This window comes from Manihot esculenta, chromosome 10, assembly GCF_001659605.2.
Source record: "Manihot esculenta cultivar AM560-2 chromosome 10, M.esculenta_v8, whole genome shotgun sequence".
NCBI classification, from domain to species: domain Eukaryota; kingdom Viridiplantae; phylum Streptophyta; class Magnoliopsida; order Malpighiales; family Euphorbiaceae; genus Manihot; species Manihot esculenta.
This window is the reverse complement of record NC_035170.2, coordinates 15,997,637-16,019,898: the sequence shown is the minus strand read 5'-3', so window position 1 is coordinate 16,019,898 and position 22,262 is coordinate 15,997,637. Positions and strand designations below refer to the sequence as shown.

At 41.3% G+C, this 22,262-nt stretch overlaps 1 long non-coding RNA gene across 1 annotated transcript; it reads right to left on the bottom strand.

Annotated features, from left to right (window-relative positions):
• Positions 1–7,826: 7,826 nt before the first annotated feature.
• On the bottom strand, positions 7,827–21,888 carry LOC110607387. The gene is made up of 3 exons (XR_002486718.2): positions 21,693–21,888; positions 20,335–20,382; positions 7,827–7,862 (listed from the first exon to the last, which is right to left on the bottom strand). It is a non-coding gene; the product is annotated as an uncharacterized LOC110607387 (long non-coding RNA).
• Between the last annotated feature and the right edge of the window lie 374 nt (positions 21,889–22,262).

The window sequence follows — 22,262 nt, the reverse complement described above, 5'->3', positions numbered from 1 at the left end:
CCCTGTTGTTGACAGACATGAACCTAGCTCATCTGGAGGTAAAGTCCAAATGACGGAGTACTTGAAATTGGATGCTCCTAAATACAACACAGGAGATGATCCATTTGATTACCTCAGAGCAGTTAGGATGATAACCGGTGAATTGGGAGCAGATGATAGGAGAGCCATTGAGATGGCAGGTTTCACATTAAAATGCAAGAAGGCCAGAGAATGGTTTAAGAATTATGTGGAGCCTAGAATGGACAGCATGTCATGGGGAGAGTTCGCCAATGAGTTTGCAGGGTGGGCTTTTCCTGACAGTTCGAGGGAGATGAAAGTAATTGAATTTGAACAGTTGAGACAGACAGATGAGATGAGTGTTGATGAATTCACAGATAAGTTTCTGGATCTGCTTCAGTACGTGGGTCAAGCCTATGATACTGATCAGAAGAAAGCAAGGAGATATACTATGAGACTGCATCCCAGGTATGCTTCCTTGATTCTTCCAGCAGAAAAGGAGAGTTTCCATACTATAGTAGACGCAGCCAGGAAAATGGAAGCTAGTGCTAATATTCAGAAACAGGCAAAGGCACAGGCTTCGGGTTCTAAAGCCCCCACTCCAAGCAGTAAGAGATGGGATAGAGCAAAAGGAACAAAGAGTAAGTTCTGGGGTAAAGTCAAGTCAGGTCTGGGAATAGGTAGTGGCTCAAACTCTGGCACAGCTCCAGTCTGCAGACGATGCGGAAAACCACATGGAGGAGTTTGTCGGTTGGGATCTACAACTTGTTTTCGATGTGGACAGGAAGGGCATATTGCTCGGGATTGTCCGCAGATGACTTTTGCACCATCCCAGCAGATGAGTTCAGGCAGTGTGGTACAGCCAGTTGTACGGCCAGCAGCTCCAGTCATGCCTTAGACTAGTGGCAGAGGTAGAGGGAGAGGGGTAGCCTCTACTTCAGCAGCAGGTTCCCGAGGTGGAAATCCGGTAGCCCCAGCATGAATTTTCACAGTGACACAGGAGGAGGCTAACACGTCGAACACAGTGGTGTCAGGTAATCTCATCATTGGGTGTTCAGATGTGTATGCTTTGATGGACCCCGGTGCTTCTCATTCCTTTATTGCTTCGAGAGCCATAGAGCGATTGGGTTTGATCAGTTCTGAGTTAGAGTATCCTCTCTGGGTCAGTGGACCTAGATGTGACCCATCAGTGGCAGTGTCGGTCTGTCGTTTCAGTCCAGTATTCATAGAGGGTAGATGCCTTCCAGCTGACCTTGTGGTTCTAGACTTGACAGATTTTGATGTCATTCTAGGGATGGATTGGCTATCTGCATATAGTGCTACGTTGGACTGTCGAGAGAAGCTAGTGAGTCTCAGAGACCAGGATGAGTCAGAGTGTGTCTTCAGAGGAGACAGGAGAGGTACACCCAGAGGTATGATATCAGCCCTTCAGGCTCGTCGTTTGCTTAGGAGGGGTTGTCAGGGGTTTCTAGCTCATGTGAGAGAGCTAGACAGTCAGGTGAGGGAACCAGCCACAGTACCAGTAGTCCGAGAGTTTCTCGATGTGTTCCCAGACGATTTGCCAGGACTACCACCTGATAAGGAGATAGGGTTTGAAATTGAATTACTGCCAGGTACCAGACCTATCTCTATTCCTCCCTACAGGATGGCGCCAGCTGAGTTAACAGAGTTGAAAGAACAGTTGCAGGACTTGGTAGATAAGGGTTTCATCCGCCCTAGTACCTCACCTTGGGGTGCTCCAGTGCTCTTTGTCAGAAAGAAGGATGGATCCCTCAGACTTTGTATCGACTACAGACAGTTGAACAAGGTCACTATCAAGAATAGGTATCCCTTACCTCGGATTGATGATCTATTTGACCAGCTAGCTGGAGCAGGTTGTTTCTCGAAAATAGATCTGAGATCTGGGTATCATCAGTTGAGAGTCAGAGAGGCAGATGTGCCTAAGACAGCTTTCCGGACCAGATATGGGCATTATGAGTTCTTAGTGATGCCGTTCGGGTTGACTAACGCCCCTGCAGCATTTATGGATCTCTTGAACAGGGTATTTAGTGAGTTTCTGGATCACTTTGTCATTGTGTTTATCGATGATATCTTAGTGTATTCCAGAGATGCAGAGGAGCATGCCCAGCATCTGAGGATCGTTCTGCAGACACTGAGAGAGCATGGTTTATATGCCAAGTTCTCGAAGTGTGAGTTTTGGTTACAGAGCATTGCCTTCTTGGGACATGTGGTATCAGCAGAGGGTATTGAGGTAGACCCCAAGAAGATAGAGGCTGTAGCTAACTGGCCCAGACCCACGACAGTGACTGAGATTAAAAGCTTTCTGGGACTGGCAGGTTATTACAGGAGGTTCGTTCAGAACTTCTCAAAGATAGCAGCTCCTATGACCAAATTGACTCAGAAGAATCATAAGTTTATCTGGTCAGACCAGTGTGAAGAGAGCTTTGAGGAGCTCAAGAGGAGATTGACAACAGCACCAGTGTTAGCTCTGCCTGTCAGTAATGAAGAGTTCACAGTGTTCTGTGATGCATCTCGAGTGGGATTGGGTTGTGTATTGATGCAGAGTGATAGAGTAATAGCTTATGCTTCGAGACAGTTGAAGAAGCACGAGTTGAATTACCCTACCCATGACCTAGAGATGGCAGCAGTTATCTTTGCACTTAAGATGTGGCGGCATTACCTCTACGGGGTTAAATGCGAGATCTTCACCGATTACAAGAGTTTACAGTACATCTTAAGTCAGAGAGAGCTCAATTTGAGGCAGAGAAGATGGGTCGAATTGCTCAGTGATTATGATTGTAAGATCCAGTATCATCCGGGTAAGGCGAATGTTGTCGCAGACGCCCTAAGCCGGAAGTCACTAGGCAGTTTATCCCATATAGCAGCAGAGCGGAGACCAGTTGTGATGGAGCTTTATAAGCTCTTTGACGAGGGATTACAGCTAGAGTTGTCTGGTACAGGTGCGTTGATAGCACAGATGAGAGTGACACCTCTGTTTCTGGAGCAGATAGCTCAGAGATAGCATGAGGACCCTGAGTTGATGAAAACTTCCAGGACTGTTCAGTCAGGCAATAGTGTAGAGTTCAGATTTGACAGCAAAGGGATCCTTCGCTATGGGAGTCGACTTTGTGTACCAGATAGGGGCAGTGTGAAGGAAGACATTATGAGGGAAGCTCATAATGCGAGGTATAGTGTTCACCCAGGAGCCACCAAGATGTATCAGGATCTAAAAAGGGTCTATTGGTGGCCAGCCATGAAGAAAGAAGTGGCGCAGTTCGTGACAGCCTGTGAGGTTTGTCAGAGGGTGAAATTAGAGCATCAGAAACCAGCTGGAATGCTTAATCCATTACCGATTCCAGAGTGGAAATGGGAGAACATAGCCATGGATTTTGTAGTGGGTTTACCAGTAGCGTCCAACAGGATAGACTCGATATGGGTGATTGTGGACAGACTCACGAAATCTGCTCATTTTCTTCCAGTACGGAGTAACTATTCTGTGGATAAGTTGGCACAGGTCTATCTGGATGAGATAGTGAGATTACATGGAGTTCCAGTGTCTATAGTGTCAGACAGAGGACCTCAGTTTACCTCCCGCTTTTGGCGGAGTCTGCAAAGTGCGATGGGCACGAGATTGGATTTTAGTACTGCTTTCCACCCACAGACTGATGGACAGTCAGAAAGGACCATCCAGACCATAGAGGATATGCTTCGACTATGTGTGTTAGACTTTGGCGGCTCTTGGAGGCAGCATCTACCTTTGGTGGAGTTTGCCTACAATAACAGCCATCATGCGAGCATCGGGATGGCTCCTTATGAAGCATTATATGGGAGGAAATGCAGATCCCCTGTTTGCTGGGAAGAGGTAGGAGAGAAGGCTCTTGCAGGGCCAGAGTTAGTAGACATTACCAGTAGAATGGTGCCCATGATCAGAGAAAGAATCAGAACAGCTCAGAGTAGACAGAAAAGTTATGCAGACGTTCGCAGAAAGCAGTTAGAGTTTCAAGAGGGTAATTGGGTATTGCTGAAAGTGTCTCCAATGAAAGGAGTGGTTCGTTTTGGAAAGAAAGGTAAATTGGCTCCACGGTACATTGGACCCTTTGAGGTGTTGCAGAGGATGGGAAATGTGTCGTATAAGCTGGATTTACCTGCTTCTATGGAGAGAATTCACCCGGTATTTCATGTTTCTATGCTACGACAGTTTGTGTCAGATCCGAATCAGGTTCTGAGTGAGCCTGAGGTGGAGATTCATACGGATCTCACCTATATAGAGCAGCCAGTACGGATTCTGGACACGCAGATCAGATAGCTAAGGAACAAGGAGATTCCGATGGTGAAAGTTCTATGGAACCACTATAATCTAGAAGAGTGCACCTGGGAGACGCGGGAGTCTATGCTCCAGCAGTATCCATATTTGTTTTGAGGTTAGTTTTCTCCGTTTCATATGTTAATTGTGTGTTTTAGGAACCTTCGAGGACGAATGTTCTTAAGGGGGGGAGAATGTAATACCCGGCTAGAGTCCGGCACCGGAATTCTTGTCGTCCGGTGGACTCCGGGATGTCGGAATCCTCTAGAGGGTAGGAGATATGAGTTTCGCACGAATGTTGTGTGGTTTATTGTGTTACAGGTAAATGGAACCCAGTTTTTAGACCAAGGCAGAGAAGCCAAGTTCGGCCGCCGAAGATAAGTTCGGCCGCCGAAAGTGCCCAATGTTCGGCTTCCGAATTCAGGTTCGGCCCCCGAATGTTGCATGGTTTTGCATGCGATTCGGCAGCCGAAGCTGAGTTGCTTAGCCAGCAGTTTTGTATCCCTTAGTCAGCATTTTGGACAGGTGTTATCACCAGATCCTGTCCAGAAGTTGGCCACGTCTCCCCTGGTTTATTTGCTGAGTTTGAGCAGCTCATGCAGAGTGTTTTGATCGTTCACAAGGGTTTGAATGTTTTGAAGCAAAAAAAGCTAAGTGTTTGTGAGAGTTTGAGAGTTTGAGGAGAGTTGGTCCGTTTTTCTTAGTTCAGAGTGTTCAGCTTCTTGTTACAGGAGGTAAGTGATGCTTTTGACCATGGGTCTATGTTTTCTGCAGGTTTTATGGGAGTTGGGGAGAGAGAGATGCATGTTGAGGTTTTAAATGGGAGTTTTGATGATTTATGCATGTTTACATGATTATGTGTTATGTTTGATTTACTTGTTGGGGTGTTTAGGTAGGTTTGGACCCCTGTGATCATATACGTGCGTATATGTGTGTTGAGGAGTTGGAGTATATATGGTTTGAGAGGTTGAAGGGAAGGAGACGATGGTTTGCCGTTGAAGCTGAGTTCTGGAGGAACTCAGGTTCGGCAGCCGAAGGTTCATTCGGCCGCCGAACCTCTTGCATGGTGGCTTGGCTGCCACAGCCTGTTTTGCATGTTCGGCTCTGTTTGGGGGATTCGGCCGCCGAAGGTGCCGCCGAAGGTGCCGCCGAAGGTGCTTGAGTTTCGTCTCTGGAGAGGACATTCGGCCGCCGAACCTGCCGCCGAAAGTGTCCTGTCCAGCTTTCTTTTGCATGCTTTGCATGGATAGTTGAGTGAGTTTAAGGGGATTCTTGGGAAAGTTTAAGAGAGTTATTCTACGCTTGTTTGGTCCCTCATTTGAGTCAATCTGTATAGGTACAGACCAGAGGAACCAGAGAGAGCAGCAGTGAGTACTGCTCCAGAGGTTCAGAGCCTGCAGAGTCAGTCAGTCCAGATAGCCAGAGGTGAGTGGAACTAAACTTATGACTTTTAATTGAACCACAAACTGCTTTTAGCATATCTCATGCATCATGTTTATGCCATAGGGTGATTACATTAGTAGTCACGAATATGTTGCATTGCATCGTTATTTGGTGATGTGAGTGAATGCTGAATGATCCAATAGTCTCAGACAAGAAGTCCAGGAGCCTTTGACTACGCCCTGGCACGTATAGCAAAGTCCAGGAGCCTTTGACTACGCCCTGGCAGGTATAGCAAAGTCCAGGAGCCTTTGACTACGCCCTGGCAATGGTAAGTACAGAGGTGTTATATACACATATACATATATGACAGGAAGACCAGGTGCTCGATTCTACGCCCTGGCACAGAGTTACTGGGACTATGTGGTGACAGGTTTACTCTTGATGTGGCTTGTCTGTGATATGGTGCATTCCATGAGATCATATTTTACTGAGATGTTTTACTGTTCTACTCACTGGGCTATAGAGCTCATCCCACTCCCTTAATCCCCAGTTTTGCAGGTTCAGTGTACAGTGTACAGGGACAGTCCAGCAGAGTACAGGAAAAGTAAAGAGATCTGTAATAGCTTAGAGTGGACATGTAATATTAAAGAGATGTAATAGTTGTTGCTTGACCTAGTGATGTATGTTTTGTACATGATCTGTATATGTATATATGTTTTCCTGTATGTGAAAACCAGGCTTAACAGGTATGAGATAACCCATCTAGAGCAAGCTCTAGTCAGGGATACAGAGTACAGAGTACATGAGTACAGAGTACAGAGATAGTGCATGCACAGGTTAAGCCTTGGTTCAGAAAAGAGTTTATTTTCACAGAAAATGTATGATCATGTATGAGGTTTACAGGTACACAGAGAGTATAGCAGGCTTGCTATGGGTTCTGGCGGCCTTAAGCCGACCTGAATCCTAGCGCCGGTGACGGTCCATTTTGGGGTCGTTACACTCTAGGTCCGACCATATGAACCTAAGTCTCTGATACCAATCTGTAACGACCCGAAAATCGGACCGCTACCGGCGCTAGGATCTAGATCGGCTTAAGGCCACCGGGACCCGTAGCAAGCCAAACATTCATCCTGAATACCTGTTTAATCCCATACATGATCAACAAGTACATAAAAAATTTAAAACCTTCTCATTTAATCATTCATTCATTCTTTCATTCATTCATTCACGAAGCTTAACCTGTGCATGCACAAATCATAACATAAAACCTCTCACTGGAGTCCTCATCAAATACTCCAATGGGGTATCATAACATACATTAAGCTTGGTTTACAATAATCATCATTAAACATTTAAGATCATGTACTAGAAAGGGATTAACAACATACTATGGTCAAGCACAACTCTAAACGTCCATAAGCATCATTACAATACATTTCTATACTGTACTTTTACATTACATCATAATCATGTTCATGTCCACTTCTATCTATTACATACAACATGACTCTACTCCTGCTGACCTCCTGGTTTACCCTGTACCTGCAAACCTGGGGGTTAAGGGAGAGGGGTGAGCTATAAAGCCCAGTGAGTAGAATAAATAAACATTCCATTTAAATTTCATGCTTTCATGAAATGCAACACATCACAAACAAATCACATCAAGGATGGACTTGTCAACAATAGTCCTCTACATAGTCCAATCGTGCCAGGGGCGTAGAATGGGCCTCACTGGTCTTTCTCTTACTATAGCATAACATAACATAACATTCCAACTGTGCCAGGGGCGTAGAATGGGCCTCACTGGTCTTTCTCTTACCATAGTGCCAGGGGCGTAGAATGGGCCTCACTGGTCTTTCTCTTACCATAGTGCCAGGGGCGTAGAATGGGCCTCACTGGTCTTCCATACCGTATCATCATCATATCATATCATACGAGGACTAAAGGATCATTCAACATCCACCCACATCAACATCAAAAATGCAATGCAACATATTCGTGAATTCTAATGCAAACAATCCTAGTATATCTCATGGCATACGTGATGCATATATCATGCTCAAAATTTATTTATTTGCTTTGAAACGTAAAGAATTATTCCACTCACCTCTGGCTGAAGCTCTAATGACTCTGAAGCAGCTTTCTCACTACTGAGGTCCTCGGTTCCTCGGGTCCGAACCTACACAGGTGGACTCAAATGGGGGACCAAACATCCATGAACATGACTCTAAAATACTCCCCGAAAACCCCCCTAAAATACCTCAAAACAATCACATAAATCATGCAAAGGAAGGCTGAACAGGGCATTTTCAGCGGCAGGTTCGGCGGCCGAAAGTCCCTCCAGAGCCGAAAGTCATGCACCTTCGGCGGCACTTTTGGCGGCCGAAGGTTCCCTCCAGAGACGAAACTCATGCATGTACGGCGGCACCTTCGGCGGCCGAAACTCCCTTCCAGAGCCAAAACTCCCTTCCGAAACTCCCTTCCCAATCCATTCACACATGCATTTACCTATTCTACAACAAGCAAACTCAAGCCAACAAGCATATAGGGGTCTCAAACTATCCTAAACCCCAACGAAAACACATCAAATAACCCACATTGTTCAAAAACATAACATAAACCCATAAACTCAATAATAACCTAAACATGCATTTCTACCCCATAGATCTTCATAAAACTTGTTTAAAACATACAAGGAAGGTCGGATCTAAGCTTACCTCTTGAAGATCGAGAGGGAAGACGATCCTAGCTTGGAGATGGGGAGAAATCCACTCTTAGGTCTCCAAGCTTCCAAACTTGCTCTTTTGCTCAAATAACTTCAAACCAAGTAAAAACTCATAAGAAAATCATGAAGATTCGAAGGAAGAAGCTCAAAATCGATGAGGGACGACGGAGAACTCACCTTGGCCGAAAACGGGGAGAAAAGCTCACCCGTTCGACATGGGGACCCCTTTATAGGTGGCTGGCCAGGCCACTTTTGGGGGCCTAACGTGCCTCCACATGCATGCCATGTTCGGCGGCCGAACTTGGACTTCCCTCACTCATGCCTTCGGGGCCTAAAGCACTCCCGAAATGCATGCATGTTCGGCAGCCGAACTTAAGGTTCGGCGGCCGAACCTGGGTCTTCCTCCAAGGTTGATTTCATACAAAACTCATTTCCTTTCTTGCTTAAAACCATAAAATACATTAAAACATTTTATGAAAACATGGTTTTACCCTTCTAGAGGTTTCCGACATCCGAGATTCCACCGGACGGTAGGAATTCCGATACCGGAGTCTAGTCGGGTATTACAACTAGGCCTGCGGCCTTTGTCACACTTTTCAAAGTCGTGCATCTCAAAATTCCCTTTCCGAAAAGCTATCGTGGTCTCTATCGAACGTCGGCAGCAAAAGCTAGGCTCGGTCCAAGTCTGCCGTATAGTCCAAGACTAGTTGATCCATGTCAAAAAGGTTTGTATGGACGAAAATATTTTAGTTGTGTTTCAAAGAAAGCTTTTTACTAAATGCACAAACCAATGTATGTTTACTATTTCTATTAAAATTGGCAATGTTGGTATGAGAAAAGCAATGTGTGATTTAGGTGCATCAATAAATATCATGCCATTGTCAGTTTTTCAATTTTTGAATATTGGTCCATTAAAAGAAACGGGTATAGTGGTTCAATTGGCTGACTGCTTTATTGTTTATCCTGATAGTGTGTTAGAGGATGTTTTAGTGCAAGTAGATAATTTTATATTTTCTGGTGATTTTTATATGGTTCTTATGGAGGATAATAAATCTTCAAATTCTTCTGATATTTTGTTAGGGAGACCCCTTTTATCTACTGCTAGAATAAAAATAAATGTTTATGATGGCACACTCACTATGGAGTTTGATGGGGAAGTCATTGAATTTAATATTTATGATAATGTAAAACATCCCAGTAATATTTCTAATGTGTTTAGAGTAGATGCCAATAAACTTATAGTTCAATAAGTACTTAAATTGGAATATGCATATGAGTTGAACACTAAACTTTGTGAGAATTTTAAAAAATCCAGCTCAATAAATATGAAGAAAAATTTTAATTGTTTAAAAGAAGTGGTATATGAATTAAAAGCAAACAAACCGTTACACCATATTGCTTCTATTGAGGAATCAACTAATATTCATACTAAAATTTTCACCTTTTATTATGCAGGGAATAAAAGTGGAATATAAATCACTGCCCGGTCAACCACCTCTCTATTGAGGAATCAACTAATATTCATACTAAAATTTTCACCTTCTATTATGCAGGGAATAAAAGTGAAACATCAATCACTGCCCGGTCAACCACCTCCATTCATAAATGAGAATCGCACTTCATACAATTTGAAATTACCATTCTAACAAGTATTTCTCAAGCCATTTTATAAAGGGTTCAAGGTGAAACCAGTTAAGGAGATCACTTTTAGTGATCCAACACCAAATATCTGATAGCCATAATATTTAAATAAAGTCTAGCTCCGACTATAAATTAGAACTACTCTTGCCATTCTTTAGTTAGATTTTAATTATTTTGTTAAAAAAATTAAAATAATAATTTAAAAAAATTATACAGAGGTATGTGTATTTTTTTGGTTATGCCCATAACCAACCCTACGACGGGTAACAAGAATGTCCCCCTGTTTTGATCTTTATTTATTCCTATTTTATTTGTTGCCCCTACCCCATCCATGGCTAATCCTCCATTTGATGCCCAGCAAGCTTTTCAAGCCCTCAACACCAGAATTGATCAAATGGAGAGTCGCTTCGAAAATATCTTAGAACGCATTGCTACTCATCTAGCACGCCTAGCGAACAATGTCAGCGACATGCGGGCTACAATTCGTTCTCAACATAGACAACAGTAGTAGGAGGCCATGACATCCTTCTGGGTCATATTCTAAACTCTCTTCTTGCTTTTTATTATGATCCAAGTGTGGGGGAAAAACTGAACGTATACTTGCTTTAGTTGTCTTGTATTTTTTTTTTTATCAGATTGAGTGCATTGTGATCCAAGTGTAGGGGAGAGTCTGTCCATATACATGCTATTCATTTATTTTTAGTTTTATTTTTTTGTTCTATTTGGTTTGTTATTATTATTATTTTTTAAAAAAAATGATGACTTTCAGAGGTAAATTAAATTATTTTAGGTAGCTAGCACAAATGGTATTCTCTTGTCTTTTTATGCAAATCATTAAAAGATTCTAGCATTCTTCTTTATGAGTTGAAATGTGCAAACTTATGTTTAAGTGAATTGATATTGCTTGATAAAAGACTAATAGTGTATTTTGAAACTCTACTTTAACCTACTAAAATGAGTCTTAACACTATCCCATAGAACTAAACTTTCAGTAAAAAAATAAAAATAAAAATATATTTGTTAATAATATTGAGTGGTTTGCCAACATTTGCTGGTTCAAATGATACGTCATTTGTTTCCCTTAAGTAAGGAATGTCCCTTGTGAATGGAGAAAGCTAGAAGAATTATACCCTGTAGGGACCGTTAATAGTTCAAAACATACCACTAATAATATGGTTTACCATCACCGGGTGGTTTGGGTGGTTTGAGCCCATTCTTCTTAAGCAAGAGATGTCCTTTGTGAATGAAGAAAATCAGTGTTAGGAGAGTATACCCTCATAGAAGTTGAAAAAAATTTTGAACCAAAACCATAAAAATAAAAATAAAAATAAAAATGATAAGATAAATAAAAACCGAATTCCTAGATTCCTTCGTAAAAATTATAACTTTAAGAGACTTTCTTGATTGGTTGGGTATATATTTCTTTATGTATTAACTTAAGAATTTGATTGAATTTAATTGTATGGTCACATATTAAGAATGAGTTTGCTGCATTTCAGCTTTGAAAATTGTGTTGGTATTTCTTTTATAATTTGTATACATTGATGAGATTTTGTTGTGATATACTGGTGGCTTGAAGTAAGTTAAGTTAATTTTGTGAGTCATTGATTATGGGAAGCTTTTGTGAGTCTTTTCTGATTAATGAGTACATATTTGATGACATGTTTGATCTAAGTGTGGGGAAATTGATAATATATACAATTATGTAGCTTTAATATTCTAAAATTCTTAGATATTGAGTTTGATTTTGTTTTAAAAAGACTGATTCGTTTAAATTTTGTTATCTTAGTAGGATAGGAGAATAATAAGAGAAAATTTAATTTGGACTTTGCATTCTAAGATCAAACGTTGTCACAACCAAATTCATAGAAGGATAAAAAACAGAGTCATACTTGAACTCTAATTTCCAAACGAACTGTGTTATGGACTACATTATGGGCATAACATACTTGACGAACAGAGTCTAGTTTCAAATCCGAGAAACAAACAGATAACTCTCATCTGTCAAGATGTATTTGACTTTCATTTTAGCTACTTATTTAGGTTAAATTAGGATTTTTAGCACTATAAAAAAAGGATATTCTAATATATATGGGGATCTGATCTCATCTTTCATCTCCTATTCTTAGCTATGAATATGTGTAGCTAAGTTTCTTCTTTTCAGTTAAAGGATAATTAAAGTTTTAGTTCATTTGGTTGTGAGGTTTATGTGATTCTATTGTTCCTTTAATTATTCTTGGTATTTATATTATTTCCGTGTTTATTGCTTACTATTATTTTGTTGGTTGTTGCATTAAAGCACCATTGCTTAATTAACAGAATGATATATTGCTATTCAGGTTAATTAAATTCGTAATTATTTAGTTAAACTAAAATAAGTAGAATTAGGTTGCGTAAGAGAATAGTATAATCTAAGTTAAATGAACTGAGCGTCTCGCGTTTATTAGTTAGAATTAGATCCTTTTAATTCTTAATTCGACAGTTGGATTAAATCCTGGAAACGACTCCTACGGTTATCCAAGAGTTAGAGTTAGTTAACGAGCATCTCTTAGTTAGTTTAAAATTTTAAAAAGGATTGGATACTTAAAACGTTTTCGATATCTATAACTGGTTTATCAATAATTAAATTGAGATTATTTTATATCTATGATCAACCAACAAAGACTGAAATTAAAATTATTCCTTTAACTGAATGTTTCTCATCTTGATTGTTTCTCATCTTGATTTTTTTCTCTTCAATTTAATTGTTTCTTTATTTGAATTGATTTTTTTTATTTCTCTACATTCCAAACCTCTTCCATTTTATTTTGTTTCTTATTTATTCAATAGAATTAATTTACTTATCAGTCTCTGTCAGATCGACCCTGCTTACCATTATTTTTTGGTGATTTCGACACCATCACGTATGTTGATGGATCGTAGAGTGCATGCCGCTGTTTTAAAAAATGCTTTGATGGTTGCTTGGAGGCCTGTAATGGGGCTACTGGTTCGTGAACTTGGGAATAATGCCTTTGTCTTTCAAGTTTTTCATCAGATTGATTATGAACGAGTCTTTGATTATACTCCTTGGCATTTTAATCAAAACATTATTGTTTTGAAGGTCTTAAAGCAAGGTGAAAACCCTAGACAGTTGGAGTTGACTCGTTTGAAGGGTGGACTAATATGGAAGACGTGCAGCAAGGAATGTTTACGGAGCGTGCGGCCATGGCCATTGGTAACTATATTGGTGCCTTTGTGAAAACTGATGATCGGAGTTTTCGGAACGTTGGCGCGAGTATATGCGAATCCGGAGCAGACCCTAGGCAGGGGTAAGTCAGATCCCTCTTCTCAGAGTGCAGCAGCTTCAGGCAGTAAAAAGTGGAGTGGCTCCACTAAGAATCCAAAGAAGAACAAGTTCTGGAATAAACTAAAGGCAGGTCTGGGATTAGGAGGTGGCTCGAGCTCAAACACAGAGGTTCCAGAGTGTATGAGGTGCGGTAAGCAGCACAGGGGAGTTTGTCGTCTCGGGACTACAGCTTGTTTCAGGTGTGGTCAAGAGGGACACATAGCTCGTGAGTTTCCTAAGGCAGCCTTTACAGCACCGTCCCATCAGACAGCTCCAGGCAGTATGCCACAGCCATCAGCTCCAGCCACGACTCAGGGCAGAGGCAGAGGGAGAGGGGCAACCTCTTCTTCAGCAGGTACCCGTGGTGAAGGTCCTTCAGCTCCAGCTCGGATCTTCACTATGACACAGCAGGAGGCAAACACGTCTAACACCGTAGTGTCAGGTACTCTCATCATTGGTTGTTCTGATGTGTATGCTTTATTAGACCCCGATGCTTCTCATTCATTTGTTGCCCCGAGAGCCATAGAGAGAGTGGGTTTGATGACTTCTGGGTTAGAGTGTCCTCTTTGGTTCAGTGGGCCCAATTGCGATCCATCAGTGGCAGAGTCAGTCTGCCGTCATAGTCCAGTGTTTATAGATGGTAAATGTCTTCCAGCTGACCTTGTGGTTCTAGATTTGACGGATTTTGATATCATTCTAGGGATGGATTGGTTATCTGCTTATGGTGCTACCTTGGACTACAGAGACAAGGTAGTCAGGTTTAGAGATCAGGATGGATCAAAGTTTGTCTTCAGAGGAGACAAGAGGGGTACGCCTAGAGGTTTGATATCAGCCCTTCAGGCTCGTAGGTTGCTAAGGAGAGGGTGTCAGGGGTTTCTAGCTCATGTTAGAGAGCTTGATAGTCAGGTTAGGGAACCCGCCTCAGTGCCCGTAGTCAGAGAATTTTCCGATGTGTTCCCAGACGAGCTTCCAGAACTACTACCTGATAGGGAGATAGAGTTCGAAATAGAGTTGTTGCCTGGTACCAAACCGATCTCTATCCCTTCCTACAGGATGGCACCAGTAGAGTTAAAAGAGTTAAAAGAATAGTTGCAAGAGTTGGTAGATAAGGGTTTCATCCGACCGAATACCTCACCTTGGGGTGCTCCAGTGTTGTTTGTAAGGAAGAAGGATGGATCTCTTAGACTTTGTATCGACTACAGGCAGTTGAACAAAGTCACTACCAAGAATAAGTATCCTCTACCCAGAATCGACGATCTATTTGACCAGCTAGCAGGAGCAGGTTGTTTTTCTAAAATAGATCTGAGATCAGGGTATCACCAGTTGAGAATCAGGGAAGAGGATGTACCAAAGACAGCATTCAGGACCAGATATAGGCATTATGAGTTCCTGGTAATGCCGTTCGGGTTAACTAATGCCCCTGCAGCATTCATGGATCTTATGAACAGAGTTTTCAGACAGTATCTGGATCACTTTGTTATTGTCTTCATAGATGATATTTTGGTGTATTCCAGAAATGCAGAGGAGCATGCCCATCATCTGAGGATAGTTCTGCAGACCTTGAGAGAGCATGGCTTGTATGCCAAGTTCTCCAAGTGTGAGTTCTGGCTGAGGAGCATTTCTTTCTTGGGGCATGTGGTGTCAGACCAAGGAATAGCAGTGGACCCCAAGAAGATAGAGGCTGTAGCTAACCGGCCTAAACCCACCACAGTGACAGAGATTAAGAGCTTTCTGGGTTTGGCAGGCTACTACAGGAGGTTCGTACAGGACTTCTCACAAATTGCTGCTCCTATGACCAGATTAACCAAGAAAAACCAGAGGTTTATATGGTCTGACCAGTGCGAAGAGAGTTTTGAAGAGCTAAAGAAGAGATTGACTTCAGCACCGGTGTTAGCTCTACCTATCAGCAATGAAGACTTCACAGTGTTCTGTGATGCGTCCCGAGTGGGACTGGGTTGTGTGTTAATGCAGAATGACAGAGTGATTGCTTATGCTTCCAGACAGCTGAAGAAGCATGAGTTAAACTATTCGACACATGACCTTGAGATGGCAGCTGTGATCTTTGCACTCAAGATGTGGAGGCATGACCTCTATGAGGTTAAATGTGAGATCTTCACAGATCATAAGAGCCTGCAGCACATCTTGAGTCAGAGAGAGTTGAATTTGAGGTAGAGGAGATGGGTAGAACTGTTTAGTGATTACGATTGCAAGATCCAGTATCATCCGGGTAAGGCAAATGTTGTGGCAGATGCCCTCAGCCGGAAATCACTTGGCAGTTTGTCCCATATCTCAGTAGAGAGGAGACCGGTGGTGAAGGAATTCTATAGGCTTGTCAGTGAAGGGCTACAGTTAGAGTTATCTGGTACAGGTGCTTTGATAGCTCAGATGAGAGTCACACCCGTGTTTCTGGAGCAGGTAGCTCAGAAACAGCATGAGGACCCAGAGTTGGTCAAGATTGCCAGGACTGTTCAGTCAGGCAAGAGTGATGAGTTCAGATTCGATGACAAAGGGATCCTCCGCTACGGGAACAGGTTATGTGTACCAGATGACATCAGTCTGAAAGGAGACATTATGAGGGAAGCTCATAATGCTAGGTATAGTGTTCACCCTGGAGCCACCAAGATGTATCAGGATCTAAAAAGGGTTTATTGGTGGCCAGCTATGAAGAGAGAAGTGACACAATTTGTGTCAACCTGCGAGGTATGTCAGAGGGTGAAGCTAGAACATCAGAAGTCGGCTGGAATGCTTAACCCACTGCCGATTCCAGAGTGGAAATGGGAGAATATAGCTATGGATTTTGTAGTGGGCTTACCGGCAACGTCCAACAGACTAGACTCCATCTGGGTGATTGTGGACAGACTGACCAAATCTGCTCACTTCATCCCTGTTAGGAGTGGCTACTCTGTGGACAAATTGGCACAGGTGTATGTTGAGGAAGTTGTCAGGCTGCATGGGGTTCCCGTTCTATCGTGTCAGATAGGGGACCCCAGTTCACCTCCAGGTTTTGGCGGAGTCTGCAGAATGCTATGGGCACAAGGTTGGACTTTAGCACTGCTTTCCATCCACAGACTGACGGACAGTCAGAGAGGACCATCCAGACCGTAGAAGATATGCTCAGAATGTGTGTGCTAGATTTTGGTGGTTCTTGGAGGCAGCATCTACCCTTAGTGGAGTTTGCCTACAATAACAGCTATCATGCTAGCATAGGGATGGCTCCATATGAAACTCTTTATGGGAGGAAGTGCAGGTCACCCGTTTGTTGGGAAGAGGTTGGAGAGAGGTCCTTGGCAGGGCCTGAGTTGGTAGAGATTACCAACAGAGTCGTGCCCATTATTAGAGAGAGGCTCAAGACTGCTGTTAGTCGGCAGAAGAGTTATGCAGATGTCCGCAGAAAGCATATAGAGTTCCAGGAGGGTGATCCGGTATTGTTTAAAGTGTCTCCAATGAAAGGGGTGGTTCGTTTTGGGAGGAAAGGTAAGCTAGCTCCACGGTACATCGGACCCTTCGAGATTTTGCAGAAGGTCGGAAATGTGTCGTACAAGTTAGATTTACCTGCTTCTATGGAAAGAATCTATCCGGTTTTTCATGTTTCTATGCTACGGAAGTTTGTGTCAGATCCAGGAAAGGTTCTTAGTGAACCAGATGTAGAGATCCTTGGAGATCTCACCTATGTAGAGCAGCCAGTGCGGATCATTGACACCCAGATCAGGAAATTGAGAAACAAGGAGATCCCGATGGTGAAAGTCCTTTGGAACCACCAAAATATAGAAGAGTGTACCTGGGAGACACGGTAGTCTATGCTCCAGCAATACCCCTACCTCTTTTAAGGTTAGAGTTTTTGTTCTTCTTTTTGTTGTTGTTTTGATGCTATGCTATGTTCATGTTATGGCTTATAGTATGCATGTGATAGAGAGGAACATTCGGGGACGAATATTCTTAAGGGGGGAGAATGTAATACCCGGCTAGACACCGGCATCGGAATTCCTACTTTTAACGGAATCTCCGGATGTCGGAGCCTTCCAGAGGGGTAAAACAGAGGTTTTTCAAAATGTTTTTATAGGTTTTTATGTTTTTAATCAAGGAAATTGAGTTTTGAAAAGAAAAAGACCAAGGAGGCAAATTGCAGGTTCGGCCGCCGAAAGTGAAGTTCGGCCGCCGAACGTTGCATGGTTATGCAGCTTTGGCCACCGAAGGGGAGTCGGCTAGCCACCTATAAAATCTCCTTTGACCGGAAATGGGGTGTGTTTTCACCCTCTTTTCGTGCAAAGGTGAGTTTGTGACCTCCTTTGGCTGTTTTCACCATGTTCTTCAAATCATGCAAGCTTTAATGAGGTTTTAACTTGTGTTTTTGAAGTTTTGAGCAAAAGAAGGCAAAGTTGAGAGTTTTGGAGATTTTGGATTGTTTTCCTCCACATCTCCGAGTTAGAACCATCGATCCTCTCGATCTTCAAGAGGTAAGCACAGATCCTCACCTCCCTTTATGTTTTAAGCATGTTTTAAAGAGTTTAAGGGAGTTTTATGCTATGGTGTAAGTGGATCTAGAGGTTTAAAGGGTATATTGCTCATATGCTATATTTGATGCTTTGATGATGTTTGTGAAGTTTAAACTTGTTTTAAGCTCCTATGTGCATGGATAAGGGTATATGCATGGTTATGAGAGTTTGGTTGCATATTGAGAGTGGTTGGTTTGGTTTTGGAGGCTGAGTATGCATGTTTGACCGGCAAACTCAGGTTCAGCCGCCGAAGCAAGGTTCGGCCGCCGAACCTCTTGAGGAGGCTGTTTTGGCCGCCTAAACTCGCCCCCGAAAGTTTAGACTTTCGGCTCTGGAGGGGAATTTTGGCCGCCGAAGGTGGGTGACTTTCGGCTCTGGAAAGTCCTTCATCCCCCGAACCTTACCCCCGAAAGTTTAGACTTTCGGATCTGGAAGGGATTTTTGGCCGCCGAAGGTGCCGCCGAAAGTGCATGAGTTTCGAATCTAGAGAGGGGTTCGGCTGCCGAAGGTGCCGCCGAAAGTCCCCTGTCCAGCCTTCCTTTGCCCATTTTTCCATGCATGTTTATGATGTTTTAGGGGGTTTTTGGGGAGATGTTTATAGCTATGTTAGAGTATGTTCGGTCCCTCATTTGAGTCCACCTGTGTAGGTATGGACCCGAGGAACCCAAGAGGCCCACAGAGTTAGAGATACAGAGACTGCCCAGCAGTTGCTAGAGGTGAGTGGAACTGAACTGAACTGTGTTTTTACATAAATGCAAAGTTTTGAGCATGATTCATGCATCATAAATGCGATGTTATATTAGGGTGTATTGCATTAGTGATCACGAAGGTGACGCATTGCATTATTTATTGTCGATGGGGATGGACAACATGGAAACCCTTTAGCCCTCTGATTATTATTTCCATGTAGTAAAAGTCCTGCGGAGCTCCTTGAGAGCTGGGCACAGTGTTCATTGTATGTAATAGAAGTCCTGAGGAGCTCCTTTGAGGGTCGGGCACAGAGCAGAGGGATTTTTGGGTCAGTCCATCCATGATGTGCTTTACTTGTGCTATGACGCATTTCATGATAGCATGTTTTATTAAATGTTTTATTGTTCTGCTCATTGGGCTCTAGTAGCTCACCCCTCTCCCTACCTCCATGTTTTCAGGGCCTGAGAGAAGACAGAGTAACAGCAAGGGTAAAGGTTTATGTAATAGTATAGAGTAGTGGACATGATGTATTATACACAGAGATAATGTATTGTATAGAGAGGATGTAATATATATGGAGATAGTATTGTGCTTGTCCCTAGAGTATGTTATCCCTTGTGTGCATGATCATTTCATTATGTCTTATTGTATGTTATGATGAGAACCAAGCTTGATGTTTGATGATGACCCATCTAGAGCATATGATGAAAACTCTAGTATGTGGTTTTATGTTCACAGAGTTAGTGCATGCACAGGTCGAGTTTGGTAAATGCAAAAGTTCAAAATTTTTATGGAAATGTATGATCATGTATGGGATTTAACAGGTATACAGAGTGCACAGTAGGCTTGCTACGGGTTCCGGCGACCTTAAGTCGACCTGAATCCTAGCGCCGGTAGCGGTCCGGTTTCCGGGTCGTTACACACCCATTCAGAAAACAATGGATCTTCTCAACTGGGAGACCCAAACCTCGAACTAACTTTTTTGTGCTGTAGAAATTAGGAGTCATCACATTATCTGCTGGAAGCATCTCATTCACTAATTGACATATTATCATCAAAACACCTTTCTGACAATTGATGCTCAGCTTTGAGGTTAAGCATCCAAGTAACTGTAGATAACTGAGAGTGATTTTGACATCCTGGCCATAACTCTTGAGTTGTTGCATTTAACATCTCAAATAACACCTTCGCTGTTTCATTTGGAGGTTCATTTCCATCTGAGAGATTAAAGATTGGTCCTAGTGCATCCATAACCATTTCTATAAAGGGATGTAAAGAAGTTTGATGCTCATCTTCAGTATGCAAAATATTATTATTCTAATCCGTTGTTGGGTCAATATTGTACGGTTGTTCCTCACCATGCAGGTACCATTCTTGATAGTTAGGTACAAATCCAAACTTCATTACGTGATAATTAACGGTACTCTCCTCCTGAAAAGAACGATTTTGATACCTAAATCTATTGTAAGGACATCGAATGAGTTCTCCATTCATGCATTCTGTATGTCTTTTTGCTTCATTCACAAACTCATTTACACCATGTAAGAATTCAGGATTAAGTAATCCATCCTTTAACCTGCAATACATCCAACTACGATCTAGGCACATATTGAACTACATAAAGTATGTGTTAGTAATTAGAAGGTGGTGAAGCTTAAGTCGTTAAATATTTTCGAATTGATGAAGTGAAGCACTTATGTTCATATGAAATATGAAAGTACTGAAGTAAGAAGTAAAGTAGGTTACTATGAAGTAGTAAGCAATGAAGTAAACATACCTTATAAATGTGTACTCAATTTAGGAAATCATGCCTATGTCCAAGAACCTACAAATACATTACAAGATAACAATTCAAAATGGTTAGATGATCTTACTCACAATTTAGGAAATCATGCAGAAATCAAAATGGTTAGATGATCTTTCTCACAATTTAGGAAATCATGCTGAAAATGTCATTCTTACAAGCGCTTTACATATATATGTATAGTTGAGTAAAGGGTATTCTATGATTAAATAATGTTACTTTTTAACTGTCTTCTCCATTAGAATTCATTAATCATCAAATAAAAAAATAGAAAATAATTATTGTATGATTGATACCTAACTAGGAATTATACTTAATTGGCCTATTTTACTACTTGCACAGCAACTGCAGGCTGCTGTTGCAGGCTATTTGTAAGCAGTGCTGTTACTGCAGGGCAAATATGCAGCAGCAGCCTCTACTGCTGCAAGGGCTAACATGCAGCAGCAGCAGCAGTGAAGCTGCTACAGGGCAAATACTACTAAAAAGGAGAATGTGAAACCTCTCTACAACAATCCCATACCAAACATCCTTAAATGACGCCATCCTTAAATGACGCCATTCTTAAATGTCGCCATCCTTAAATGACGCCACCAGCGGCCATACAGAAACAACAATAAGCTAGAGTTACATGAACAAAAGCTACAATGATCAACCCAATTCTTGGATTCCTTACTCAACAAATACTTCTTCAGAACATCTATAACTGACCCAAAATTTGCCTTATAGATTGGCAAACCTACATGCCAAGTCTTTAATATCACTAGAGTGATAATCAGTCTTACTTTGAGTAAATTTTAACCCATCAGCAATACTCACCACTATTGTCCAATCAGTAGGTCCTATAACCCCACTATTCCTGAGCTTAATCAATACTGTCAATGCCACTCCTGTATGTGGACATATAAACATCCTAGTGGATGAAACACATAGTAAAGTTACCTACTCCATTATCTACATAGAATAAAGAAGACAAAAAAAAAAAAAAAAAAAAAAAAGAGAAAAACAATTACAGCTTATCATAATCTCACTGATCTAAGCCATCATCTCCTGATAGTTTTCAAAATCCACATATGAAACAATGAATTTAGTAAATTCCAATTGAAAATAATATGAAATCAATTTCACATTTATCATTGATAATAAGTTTATCAATATTAGTTGTGTAACGATCAGTTACATATATTCAGAGTAATTCCACAAAATAGAATTATAAATCAAGAAGCATAATGAATAAAATTAGAAGAAGAAACAAGCTAAACCAAAAGCACCTAAAAGAAAGATACACATGTAGAAAACAGAGCAAAAATTAGATGAGAGAAAGAGAGAGGGACCTGGTTTGCCCGCTAGTGTGTTCGACAGATTTCAATAGACGGAGAGGAGATTCTGCAGCGTGATACGACTGAACCACGTCCAGTTGGGAAAGAGATTGAGTACCTTGGTTGTGGAGATAGGTGCAGAAGGAGAAAATTTGTGAAGGATAAAGCTGATGATGGTTAACTGAAGAGAAAGAAGGACAAACGTGGGAGGTTTAGGGTGCCATTAGTTGTAGAAAATAATTTTTTATTTTTTATTTCTAGTTTTATTTTCATTTTATTTGTTTTATTCTTCATAAAAAAATTGAAAAAATATGTTCATTTTATATAATATTAAAAATTATTTTCAATTTATCATTATTTTTTAAAAGAATATATTTTATTATAATACTCTCATCTTAATTTTTATTAAACTAAAAAAATTCATATATTTTATATTAATTTAAAATGAAAAAATTAAATTAAATAGATTTATGAATGCACTTATAATTAATTTATAAAATTAAATAGATATGTGATTTTGTAAACAGAATTATTACCGTTTGTAAAATTAAATAGATATAGATGAATTTATAAATAGAGTTTATA